Raw genomic sequence first — 12,776 nt, forward strand, 5'->3', positions numbered from 1 at the left:
CTAGTGAACGGAAGCAGTGTTCAAAAGGCTCAGTAACCTCTGAGTTTACAAACCTCTGTTTAATATTCAATAATGCCATGGAGCAATGCCCACTATTATGGTCTATTAATTGTCTATACTCGCTTTATCCTGTAAAGGGTTGTGGGGGTGCTGGTGCCTATTGCAGCTGATACTGGGTGAGAGGTGGGCTACACCCTGGACTGGTCACCAGTCCATCACAGGGCAAACACAAAGAGACAAGAAAGCCCACTCACACCTACAGCTGGCTTGGAATCACCAATTATCTGACTTCGTTAATCTGCGGGAGGAAACTGAAGTAAACAAATACAGATCCAGGGAGAAAACACAAGTAAATAAGTAAGTCAAATTTATTTATATAGCATCTTTCTCAGATACAAAATCACAAAGTGCATTACAACAATAACAAAACAAAACAAAAAACAAGAAAAGCACTCGGAGAGCACAGTACTCTGCCAAGGCTGCTCAGTTGTTGTACCATTTCCAACAGATAAGTCTCGATAAGCCCACAGTGGTGGATTTATAGTAGGATCCCAATCATGTGATCGTCAGCAGGCAGCTGGCGTAGTGTTTACTCAAAAATCACACCTAGATTTCTAAGGCAAGGTTTCATAAAGTCTCTTAATGGCCCAATTTGCTGCTTAATGGATGCTTTCCATTTGTCTGGGGCAAGTATAAGAGCTTCTGTTTTGCTTGTGCTTAATTGAGGGCAGTTGTCAGACATCCAGAACCCTGACCCTTCCTGCTGTGAGGTGGTCATACCACTGCCCTATTGTGCCACCCTAAATAATAACTGGATTGTGCAATTCCTGAAGAAACTGCCATGTAATTGCTGAAAGCTGCTTTAACTTGCTAGAACATGCACAAGATGAACCTGGTACCAGTGCTGCAACCCCGCAGTCAGTGGACAACTCTCTCTCTCTCTCATTTGTCCAAAAATAACAATTATTTTAAAAACCTTTTAATAATATACATACTGGTGGAAAATTAAAGGAAAAGCCAACATAAAGTGTCACCTGCAGCCAGGGGCAGCTCTGGTGTGCCTCGGCATCAATAATCCAAGTCTCTGAACTCTACTAGAGGAATTAACATAATTTTCCAAAAGATATCCCCTATTCAGTGTTTTGATTATGGTGGTGAAGAGTGTTGTCTAATATGTCACTCCAATATCTCCCATGGATGTTCAGCTGAGATGACATTAGGTGCCTATGAAGGTCATAGCATATGATTCACATCAGAGTCATCAAACCATTCAGTGACCTCTGACCACCCACAACAGGATGCTTCATCACAGGATAAATGTGATCACTCAGAGCAACTTTGTTTTGATTTGCAGTGATCCTTTCCTCCAAGGGGACAAATGGAGCAAGGCCATGATGGTAAAATGCCCTCACAGTATAACAGAGCCACCAGGTACCCTCACTGTAGGGGTTGATGATTCAGGTTTTTCATTCAATTTGTCGCCATTTGTATATTCAAGGTGAAAAGTGTTTCTGTTTCCTGTTATGATTGTAAATTATTCTTTGGTGTTCATATTCATATTGAGCAACTCTTTTCATGTGTAAACAAATTCTCAAAGTAAGCATCCACACTGTGCAGAAACCACTTGCACTGCACTGTTTCCTTTGTCTCTCTCCCGTCTTTTTGAATGAGTACTCAATACAGTGAGTCGTATGAATGGGGAATTTTAACTGCTGACTCTTGAAGACATTTACAGCAATGCATGAGAAAAGTGACAGAAACAGACTGAAAGTGATCTCAAACCTTACCTCCTTTACAACAGATTATCAGTTATCAAACTGTCTCTTTCAGAATGTTGTAATTATTTTCACACAGAGTTCCCCTCTAGTTCTGGCATCGTACAGAAGGTTTTAGGAACCACAGTTTGAGCACTACTGAAGCCATACTGAAGCCTTACTAAAGCTCTACACTGTGCACCAGCAATCATCTTGCTCTTATGTTGCAGGTTACATGGGGATGACTCTAAGACATGACTGTGATCTGTGTGAAGCGGTTTTGACATATCACTCTGTTCAGAGACCTGTGGTGCTTTCTTTTGTAAGAGTTTCCTCTGATCAGTGGTTTCCATATGTAGTCACAGATATATATATATTTTATGTGCTTAATTTCTACAATTTAATACGGGTATAGTTGGGTCTCCAAGGTTATTTAAAGGCTCCCTCCAGATATGTTGAACAGATTTAAATTATGATGGCCGCTGTCCGTGGTCCTGATTAACATTTCGTTTGAATCTGATGACCCTTTATGATGACCCCAGGACACACGCGCGAGCGCGCACACATTTATTTAACATAACCCGTTTATGTCACATCTATCATGCACAATTGGACTTGTGCTTCCTTGCGCGCATGTGTGAGGGTGTTTGTGTTTGGATGAGAGACAGAAGGAGAGACAGTGCATGTGAGAGAGAGGGTTAGTTGAAATGCGAGGCGCATTCTTGTGTGGAGCGCGAAGCGAGCAGCCATCCGCAGGGCAGCGGAATTGCTCGAAATATCAACACTTCCAATAGAAGCCTCACTCCGCACAGTAGAGGAAATCTTTTCGTTTTTACATCTTTGCTGCAAAACAAGGTCGTTCCAAGTGTTTAGTCCGCCACAAACCAAACTGAATTTCTGCTGGAAGTTGTGCCGCCTGGATCCTCCACAGAGTCTTGTACCTCCACCACCCCGGGAGGGTTGATTCGTGTCCTGCGGCGTGCAGAGGAGCCGCAGCGCAGGAGTTCCACTAGGAGCACATCGAGAAAATGGTAAGATTTGGCTGAAATGGATGAATTAGAATCGCACTATCTCGAATTAAACACCTCGTTTTTGCACGAAGGTTGACTCTTGAAGGATGGGAGGCGGTGCATGTCAGGGAGGAGAGTGGAAATGAGCGTGCCGGGATCTTGCGGCATGTGTCGGCTGATCTCAGTGAGGAGCCTCCTCCTCATCGGCGGCTCCTCGCAGAGCGCAGTTTGCACAATTACTGCAAACGGGGATCAGTGATCATTGAATATGAGATCACAGAATGACATTGTGTGGGAATGATAAAGGAAAAAAAAAAGCTTATGTGCACAAGATGCTCTCCAACATGCTGACAAATAGGATGTCTGTGTTTTTTTATTTAAGCTGGTGTGTAGTTCAAATGAAATGCAAAGCAGCCTCATAACCTGTTCCAAGGACAATCTATGACTTTAAGACCTAAAACGGTCTGATTTTATTTAGGTACATTCAGACATGCATGGATTATTGTTGTGTTGGTTCTGCACACAGCAGGCCTGCAGAAATTCAATTACCCAACAATAATACTGATGTTATCCTTTGTTTCATATATGGTAGAATGCAGTATGTGGGTTGGATTGCTGAAGATCTATGAAATCTGGCCATTTGGGTAAAAGCTATGTGTGACCTTGTAATACATCTTACTGTCACTGAATCACAATTGCAGCTTTTCTCTTTTATGTGTTTGGATGGCTTGGGAGGGTTAAAGCACCACTGAAAAACCTCCCATTCACAGCCTTGTGCTGAGCAGTGGTTTACTCTCTGTTAGCTCTCAATGTTTATGGATATGGTTGAAAATAAAAACAACCCAAAAAAGCCCAGCATGCATGTATTCCTGCATGTTTTTGATAGCCAGTGGTTTTATTACATTGATTCTAAAAAAAAGTGCCACGCTGAGGTATTTGTTTACATTTCTACATGCTCAGCTGCAGCCTCATTCATAAAGAGTGATGAATGAGTGGCATATCCGCCCTGAATCCTGATTCGAGGCCAAACAAAAAAAAAGAATAAAAAAGATGGGGGAAAAACTGTCACTGTGGGGGCTGTTTTTGTATAAAATCCCTCTCCTGAACATATGAAGTGTTTAAATATCTGAGCTGGTTTATCCCAAAAGGCAACGTTGTGTTTGCGATTCTTTTTGTTTAAATTTACAGTTCACATCTGGGTCAGCTTATCGGGCAAAGTGCAGAATCCTGTTTAGCTTTGCTTCACTTGTGGCAGGCAAGCATATTTGTAGTATGTCATTAAGATGTTGATGCTGCAAAACATTTGGAACACCAGTGGACAAGTACGAGCAAAGAGCTTGTCTGTCTTCTAGATCTCAGTGATGCTGACATTTAAATGGCCCAATTATCCTTGTTGTGTTGGCTGGCCTTAGCAGCAGAGGAGAGAGAGGGAAAGAGCGAGAGGAGGCAAGGACATTAGGCGTTGGGCCCAGTCTCAGCACGGCAACCTTGTAACACAACCAGTATCATGCATGAGCCGAGTGTCATTTTGTCAAATCAAGGAGATCCGGTTCTGGATGCTGAAGCGAAAGGCTGCTCATTATAAAGAGCCACGTTAGATTGTACCATTTAACTTCCCCTTTTGAGGGTCTTTAACTGTATCGCTCTTTTTATTTATAAACGTCCCCCCACGTGCATATTCTGTACATGCAGTTGATGGTAAAGGATGGTCACACTGAGGGGAAAAGACATTTTTTATAGCTGCACCATTCGCTCATATGAGCAAACGCTAGATGAGTTTGTCATCATTTTTTACTCAAATTCAGCCGTTAGCATCATAACACAGGATAGATTTTAAAATAAAAGCCTGTTTGAACAATATTTATCTTGTTTTCACATCAGTTATAACACTTATAACACTGAATAATACCATAAAGAGGATAAGCAAGGCAAGAAATGTAAGCAGTCAGATGACCCAAAAATCCAAAACATGTCTAGGCTTCGTTTCCTCTTGAGAATTACATCTGTTTCTCTGTTGTGTATTATCATTGCTTACATGAAACTACATGTCATTGTTACATTAGTAGTGTATACTGAGTGCAACATATCAAATTGATTTAGTAAATGGCATCCAGTTAAGGAAAGACACTGCAGTAATTTAACACGTTGTGCTGCACATTACTGTAGTTGTTTCTCTTTACTAATATTCAGTGAGACAACATAAATCATTATGCATGGAAATCCAAGTGTATGTAACTCGTATGTTACACTGTAGCTTCACCAAAGCCAAGCTAGCCTTGAAAGAATGTGATTTCTCTGTAGCAGACTGCACAGTGGCTCTGTGGTTAGCACTGTTGCCTTGCAGCTAGAAGATCCCCGGTTCGTGTTCCTGCCTGGCCGAAAATATTTCTACATGGAGTTTGCAGGCTCTCTCTGTGCATGCATGGGTTTTCTCTGTAGCTGCCTGTCTGATCACATGTGTTGATGGGATTTTACAATTTTGCCCACACAGTCATGGCTGGTTGCAGATTTAGGCCTTGCATATATTGACATCCCTGGTTACAGTAGTCCAATTGTCTGTAGAGAATCATGAATAGTAAACCCTGTTATATTAAGTCTTTGACCTGTGCTGCAATCTTAATCCGGAGCAGGCAGTGAGCTCTGAAGATATCAGTCAGTCAGTTGATGGTGGTGTTGAGCAGCCATGCCGGAGACGAGGCTCTCGATGCTCAACTGGTCATGTTGAGAATCAGAGCAGTCAGTGGACAGAGAGGCTTCCCAGTCTGCACATCTCTGTGACTTTGTCCAGCTTCTGCTCCACTTCTGTGTCATACCTGTTCCACATATAATACCAGCCCCATGTCTTCTAATTTCTTTTAGAATTTGTGTTTTGAAAATGTGTGTTGGTCAAGTGCAGTGCAAGAGGAAGTGTTCAGATACCTAGTTAAATTAAATAGGTCTGTATAGAGATTGGAAGAAAGATTTGCTCAAGAGTATGTCATGTGACTTGTTTCATTTGTCTAGATAAGGACTGCAGTAGGCTGCACAGTGGCTTGATGGTTAGCACCGTCACCTTGCAGCTAGAAGGTTCGCATCCCAGCCTGGGTCTGGGCTCTTTCAATGGAGTTAACATGTTCTCCGTGGGTTTTCTCCGGGTTCTCTGGCTTCCTCCCACAGTCCGGGTTAATTGATAAATTATCCATAGATGTGAATATGAGAGCTTGTTTGTCTCTATATGTAGCCCTATGATAGACTGTCCAGGGTGTCCCTTGTCTTCACCCTAAGTCAGCTGGGATAGACTCCAGCCCCCCTGCAACCATAATGAGGATTAAGTGTATAGATAATGGATGGATAGGACAGCTTTGAATTGAACAAAAAAAGCCCACTGATGTTGTTTGTCCAATATTTATTTGTATTTTACAGGTTTAACACCTTCAACAATAAATGTTTTTTGGCTAAATGTAGAGGTCGACCGATATATCAGCCGGCCGATATTTTGGGCCGACATATGGACTTTTTTCAATATCGGCCATCGGCCGATATTTACAAATAAAAGGCCGATTTGTGATCAGGCACCCGTACGGGCAGCTGCCGCGACTGCTTTTCCCTTAGAAGGACCCCCAGCACTCAGAGAGCGGAGCATGAGCGGAGCGAGTGAGCCAGGCAACAACAAGCCTCGCTCCACACCTGCTTATTTGGTAAAAAAAAAAAACAGGTAAGAGATTTGCTTCTTGGTAAGAGAGAAAATGCAGTGTATTTAATTTGTAATATATACATGTATATACTTTTAGTGTTTAAATTGCCTTTTGTAATCGATGTGCTTTAAAAAAAAAAAAGGATATCGGCCTTAAAAATCGGCTTCTACAATCGGCTTTAGATATCGGCCATCGGCTGAAAATTTTTTTAAAAATCTGTATCGGCATCGGCCCTTGAAAATCCCATATCGGTCAACCTCTAGCTAAATGTCACGGCTAGAGGAGAGTCCATGAACTAGTCAAGGGTTATGACTTGTGCATACATGTCTGTAATAACAAGAGAACAGAGAACTGCTTTTGAAGTTGTGAGATTGAAGGGTTTACAACAAAAGAAAAAAGTTGAAAACTGACTTTAAAAGACACCATCAGTGAGTTTGATGGATGAAAACGAGCTACAATGGTATAAGTCCTTGTGCTGCTGCAGTTGTAGTTTCTTTACCCATGCTGTAGTTTTTTTGTCCTTGCTAGCAAAGAAATAGTTTCCCATAGCAACCTATATTTTAGATAGATGATGGGTTATCTTAGAATATAGGGGGGAAATGAAAATGAAAAACACTTCATTTTTCCACAAAGATGAATCAAATGTTAAAAGAGAGATTGCAGTCTAGAGTTTAGTCCAGACATGCTGTCATGGCTGTCCTCTCTGGTACTGAGAGATCACAGCAGTAAGCCGCTATGAACTGGCCTGAGGTTGGTGGTAAAAAAAGGAATATACATGAGTAAAGTATAAAAATGTCCAAGCTATTATGATGCTCAGATAAACTAAAAGTAATAATGTTTAAAACTATTGGTAGAAGTCAGGGAGTAATGGAGAAGAAATTCATAGAAGCCCAAATTATTGCACTGCTGCTTTCTGATGTTTTTCTTGTCTTCTGGCTCCCAAACCACACACTAAGCAGACAAAGGAGGAGTGCTTTTATGCACTTATTCCTCTACGGGCCATATCCAAGATCCATCCAAGTCAAAGGTGGAGTCTAACTCATTTCTATTAAAGTTACTTTTTGTAACATGAAAAGTGGCAGGACCAGAGCTTTTTGGGTCTGTATGTGTCACATGAAAGTTGCAGTAGCCTAGTTGTCCTCTGTGTCAGAATCATTCTACAGCTCAGCTCTATTCCTGGGTGTTTTGCTCTGCTAAAGGTTGGTGGTGCAGTGTGTAACCTGAATAAAACACCCGCAGACACTACTAGAGCAGAAAAAAGTAATCCCAGACTTAGAATAATATTACAAAGAAGCTCAAAAAACAGTCGAGATGCAACATCCAGCATTATCAGAAAGAGTCAGGAAAAGAACTAGCAAGAGTTTTTGTTGACTTGCCGTTGTTTTGTTGAAGTGTAGTTGATGAAAGTGGCCAGGAATGTGTTTGATGAGAGCATCTGAAACTCATCCATGCACTAAATAGTAAAATTAATCACAGAATGATCCAAAAACCCTCACGTTGGGTAATAATTCTTTGTGATTTGCAAGCAGAAGCTAGAGACTTGAAGCTAGAGGATTTACTCAGTGGTAACTACGGCTGCATGATAGATCATTTCAGTATCAACACTGTAGTATGCGCAGTGACATTAAACATCTCTTTTTTTGGTGCTTCATACAAAAGACAACATTTTGTATGACTAATCTAAAAGAGAAATCTGTTTGATAAAACATGATTTACACTAATTTAAGAGTTCTTAGACATACTGTGTTGTTTTTTTTAAACTTTATTTTAAAGACTGAGAGGTTGCGTGCTCCACATGCACAGAAAAATGACATTCAACACAATAAATTCAATAATGATCATGATTTTGGCTTTCCACAGTTAAATGAAGACTAAGATATTTGTATTTTAAATGTTCCATTCAAAGAAAACAGATGCCTGTGTATTTTCAATATACACGAACGTTCAAAGGCTTGCGGTCACCAGGGGTAAATTAATGTTTTCGATGAAACCTCACACTTTTATTCGTGTGCTAAAAGAATTGCACAAGGGTTTTCTAACCATCAATGAGCCTTTCAACACCATTAGCTAACACAATGTAGCATTAGAACACAGGAGTGATGGTTGCTGGAAATGTTCCTCTGTGTCCCTATGTAGATATTCCATTAAAAATCAGCTGTTTCCAGCTAGAATAGTCATTTACCAATAGTCTAATTTTGTCTTCATTGAAAAAAAATGCTTTTCTTCCAAAAACAAGGACCTTTCTAAGTGACCCCAAACTTTTGAATAGTAGTGTATATCACTGAAAAACCAAATATCACAATGTCATTAACTTTTTTTAATATTTTGCAGCCCTACAGCCAATTTTTTTGTTTTGTTTTCCAGTAAATGAAGTGGTCAGTTTTATTTATTTATTTATTCATTTATTTACTTCATTCACAGAACATGGTGATCACAGTTTAAAAAGTATGAAGTATGGTTGTCACATATATAACCAATAACCATGATTAGATTCCTCAGTTTTAATGCTCCCACACAACATGAGTAGAAAATCCTTGCTTTTGTAGCTACAATCTGATACTGTGTCATAAAAATGACAAATGTTTTCACTGAACATATAACAGCAACATTTTGTAACATTTTCAGCACTTTCCTATAAACATGTTCATCCACGTGTCCCATTTTTGTTAATATGTATTTTCCTACTGTAATAACTAGAGCCATGATATCAAGCTGAATGGAAGGAGGACACTATATTCCTGGTTAGCTGGGTTGGGACTCCTAATGGCTCCTGTTTTGAGTGTTTCTGATGATGTTATGATGTTATTTTAAAGATTCCTTTATTTTTGCTTCAAAGCATCTTTGCCTCAGTCCCGTGACTGCACAGTTCCCAAGTGAATTGTGGGAAAAACGGGACATAATGGGAGCGAGAAACCAGGCCAATTTTCATACTCTTCTCCTTCTCTTCCTCCCACTCTCCCTCACTCCCTCTCTCTGTAATATGTGCACCTCCCTCTCCCTCCCCAAAATAATGAAGAGTAAGTCATGTCTGTGTATATTAATTCCTCACATAATTCTTTGGGCTAAATATAGATCTGGAGACTTGAGTGACTTACTGCTATATTCAGTGGGAATTAGACAGTCCGGTGCTGGCTTAACACATTAGATGATGAATACTGAAGCACAGAGAAGATTAACATTTTTTGAAGAAAGCAGTGAGTGCTCAGTAGATGAGAGGTTGAAAGAGAAGAAGAGTTTGAGTTGAGGGTCTCTTAGGGAGTCTGGGGGATAAGCCAGTGCATGCCTTTACTCTTCAGGCCACAACAGCTGTCAAAGCCTGACCAGCACATATCCCGAGGGACCCAACTCTTGCTGGTGGCTCGCACTTTCTTTCCTGCTTTTTCCGTCCATCTCTGTCTTTCCATTTCTGCCTAATGATGCGTCTCATCACAGAGTTTTCAGTGTTTCTCTCAGCAGTGCTGCAGCATTACAGGTGAGTGATCATTAGGAAACCCTCGCTTCTCCTTTTCCCGCTTATTCCTGAGAGAAATAATTCCTTTTCTCCTGAGAGGACTCGTTTCTTTTAACACGAACACCCACTCATGTTTTCAACTATGCTTTTTTTTTTTTTTTTTTTTTTTTTTTAAACTTGCTGTGCTTGTACTTCTTCATTCCTTCCTCTGCTCATCCTCTCTTGGGTGCACCTTTACATGAGTAGTTTACTGACCAACCTAGACCAGTGTCCAGAATGTGTGTATACTTAGTGTGGAGAGTGAACTTGGCTGTGTGTGTTTCTTTAATAAAGTGTGTGCTCTTTACATGGAGCATCAAACATTACACACTCTCAGGCTGACAGTGTTGAACATGAAAGCCGCTGAGACTCATTAAGCCACTGATTACAGCTTGGGGAGGAGAGTCCTGAGCAGCTGCTGAGCTAAGAGACACACACAAACACCCAACTACACACAGTCAGATTTTTTTAAACCCATATGTATCCACGTAGAACCATATGTGTCTTTTGCATGAGGACTAATTTGAAGCTCATTTAAACAAATATATGTGACATAGGCTTAACCCTTACATGCATAAATGGTTAAAAAATAACCCGGTGAGGTCATTTTCTTGCAATATTTTTTTAGTGAATGGTTGTCATCCTTTCATTTTCTAGCCATTCCTAAAAAAAAAGAAAAAAAGAATACAGTTTTTGATATCATTCTGTTTAAATTTTTAGGTTGCCTTTTATACTTTTAAAGTAATTGTAATATTTGTATTACTACCCCAAGCTCTTTATCACTGATAATATCATGCAAGAGGTGATGAAGTACACAAACTTGGAGTGACGAAGAACAGCAACAGCTGGAGGAAAAGAGTGGAAAAATGGCAACAAAATTGATGTTGATAAGCTTCAATTGCTGTTCTGTGTGATATTCTCCTTTTTCAATTATCAAAATGTTTAAAAATCGGCTATAAAGTGAAAAATAAACATATTTCACACATGAAGTCATTTTTGTGGGGACCAAAATATATAAACAGTACAAATGATTATTCTTAACCAAAATGACAAAAATGACATAAAAACACATTGATTCTTAGATCTTAGAAGAGTGTACAGTCCAATCACTCATGCATCTAAGGGTCAATATCACCATGAATCAGACTTGAATGTGTGTATCTAATCAGTTTGTTCTACACACACCTCTAGGTGGGCCCAAGGGCAATTTATGCTTCATATGTCTGACATTGACAGACGCAGAACAGGAGTTCTGAAGAACTTGGAGTTTGGGGTTTTTGGGCTCTGTCGATGGAAAGCATGCACAAATCAAAGCACCTCCACAGCGACTGCTTCTAATGAATTTTCATAAAGGTGTTGCTAGAGACTTGCAGCGACAGATTTGAAGCTCCATGGACGTTCATAGAGGTGTCTGTGTAAACCCTGGCAGACGTGTGGCTGACAGAGTGATATGCAGAGGCAGAAAGCACAAATTGGCTTGAGTCTGACTGATGTCTCTATGTCTGGTAAAGAGACAGTTTGGCCTTAAAATTTCTTCTTTTTATATAGAATGCATTTTTATACTGCAGATTACACTTTACAGACACATTTACTGGAAATCAGGATCTGGTATTAGATGTGAAAGTAAGACCCAAGGAAACTCTGTTGAAACATTTTACAAATAAGTTTGAATACGAACTCATCAATTTTCTTTTTCTGCTCCATAGTTTTACACAGATGTTGTCACGCTGCTGTAGTGGAAAACATGCCCCAACTCCTTTGTATATTTTTAACACAATCACAATCATACTGGGTGGTGCTAGTCAAAGGATGCAGCAACTGTGTTCCTGCAAAATGACAACAAGGGAATTGTTTTGGTTGAATATTTGCAAAGAGGGAGGTGAGAACTATCTTTAAAATACCAGTACCAAAAAAATAACTCTAAAATTAGCAGGGCTGTGTTACTGCACAATCCACGTACAACGTACAATTTTCATTGTAGTGTAAGGGATTATGAAAATGATAACACACAGATAGAAGAAGTGATATAATAAACTGTATGAAATAAGCAGCTGATGGTAGACGTATACCTACAGTCTACATCTGGTGAGTCAGACTATTCTTCCTGCTACCAGAAAGGGTTTGGAGCTTTGTTTGTCACAAGGACCTCATTTACTGTAGGTTTCCTCAGGGACTTTACAAACTTTTGGTCTTTTGAAATAGATTTTGACAAACTTCTCTACAAGACAATGGAATTAATAATAATGTAAGACCTTTGTGGCCTTTTAACTTGAGCAACTTTCTATTTTTTTAAATTAACAACTCAGTGAACCTGAGACTTGTGGATCTGTCAGCCCTTATATGAAACTAAATAAAATCTAGATGGTCACCATTTTAAATAAATGTTCTCCTTTCACACACGAACCTGACATCCATCATAAGTCTCATTTGTAATTTAAAAAACTGCAGCTTTTTTTTATTGTATTACTTAAAGGATGATTCCGGTTTACTTCAGCCTGGTGTATTTCTGATTAAAGTGTCTCTTCTTTGCAGAAATTTTGGGAAACAAGGAGTCGCACAAAACGGTGTATAGCAGGGCAAAAAGCACAGGCTGCTTTCCAGCCCATGAAATTAGCTGCCTGGAAGAGTCATTTTGCTAACTGCATTAGGGATCTCCATCAGAGGATACATGCTGGCTGACCTAATCACCTGCATATTAGTCAGTGTACACCGGTTTGCTGACATGTTTGGAGGTGGGTTTTTGGGAACTCGGCAGCTTAAAGCAATGGTGGAGACTCTGACTGGGCATCCTGACAGTAGCTTAAGAAGCCGGTGGTCTCCTGCTCTAGACTGAGGAAAACTGTTGCTG

The 12,776-nt window shown here is 40.1% G+C and overlaps 1 protein-coding gene across 2 annotated transcripts in view; it reads left to right on the forward strand.

Moving 5' to 3' along the window:
• Window positions 1-2,446: 2,446 nt before the first annotated feature.
• adcyap1r1b (adenylate cyclase activating polypeptide 1b (pituitary) receptor type I) overlaps window positions 2,447-12,776 on the forward strand; it is a 42,916-nt gene continuing 32,586 nt past the window's right edge. Inside the window, exon 1 of one of the 2 annotated variants that reach the window (XM_023289044.3) lies at window positions 2,447-2,785. The gene's annotated coding sequence lies outside the window, so the exon portion shown is untranslated. The remainder of the gene's footprint in view (window positions 2,786-12,776) is intronic. The other variant, XM_023289045.3, reaches the window with a different exon arrangement.

This window comes from Amphiprion ocellaris, chromosome 2, assembly GCF_022539595.1.
Source record: "Amphiprion ocellaris isolate individual 3 ecotype Okinawa chromosome 2, ASM2253959v1, whole genome shotgun sequence".
Taxonomy (NCBI): domain Eukaryota; kingdom Metazoa; phylum Chordata; class Actinopteri; family Pomacentridae; genus Amphiprion; species Amphiprion ocellaris.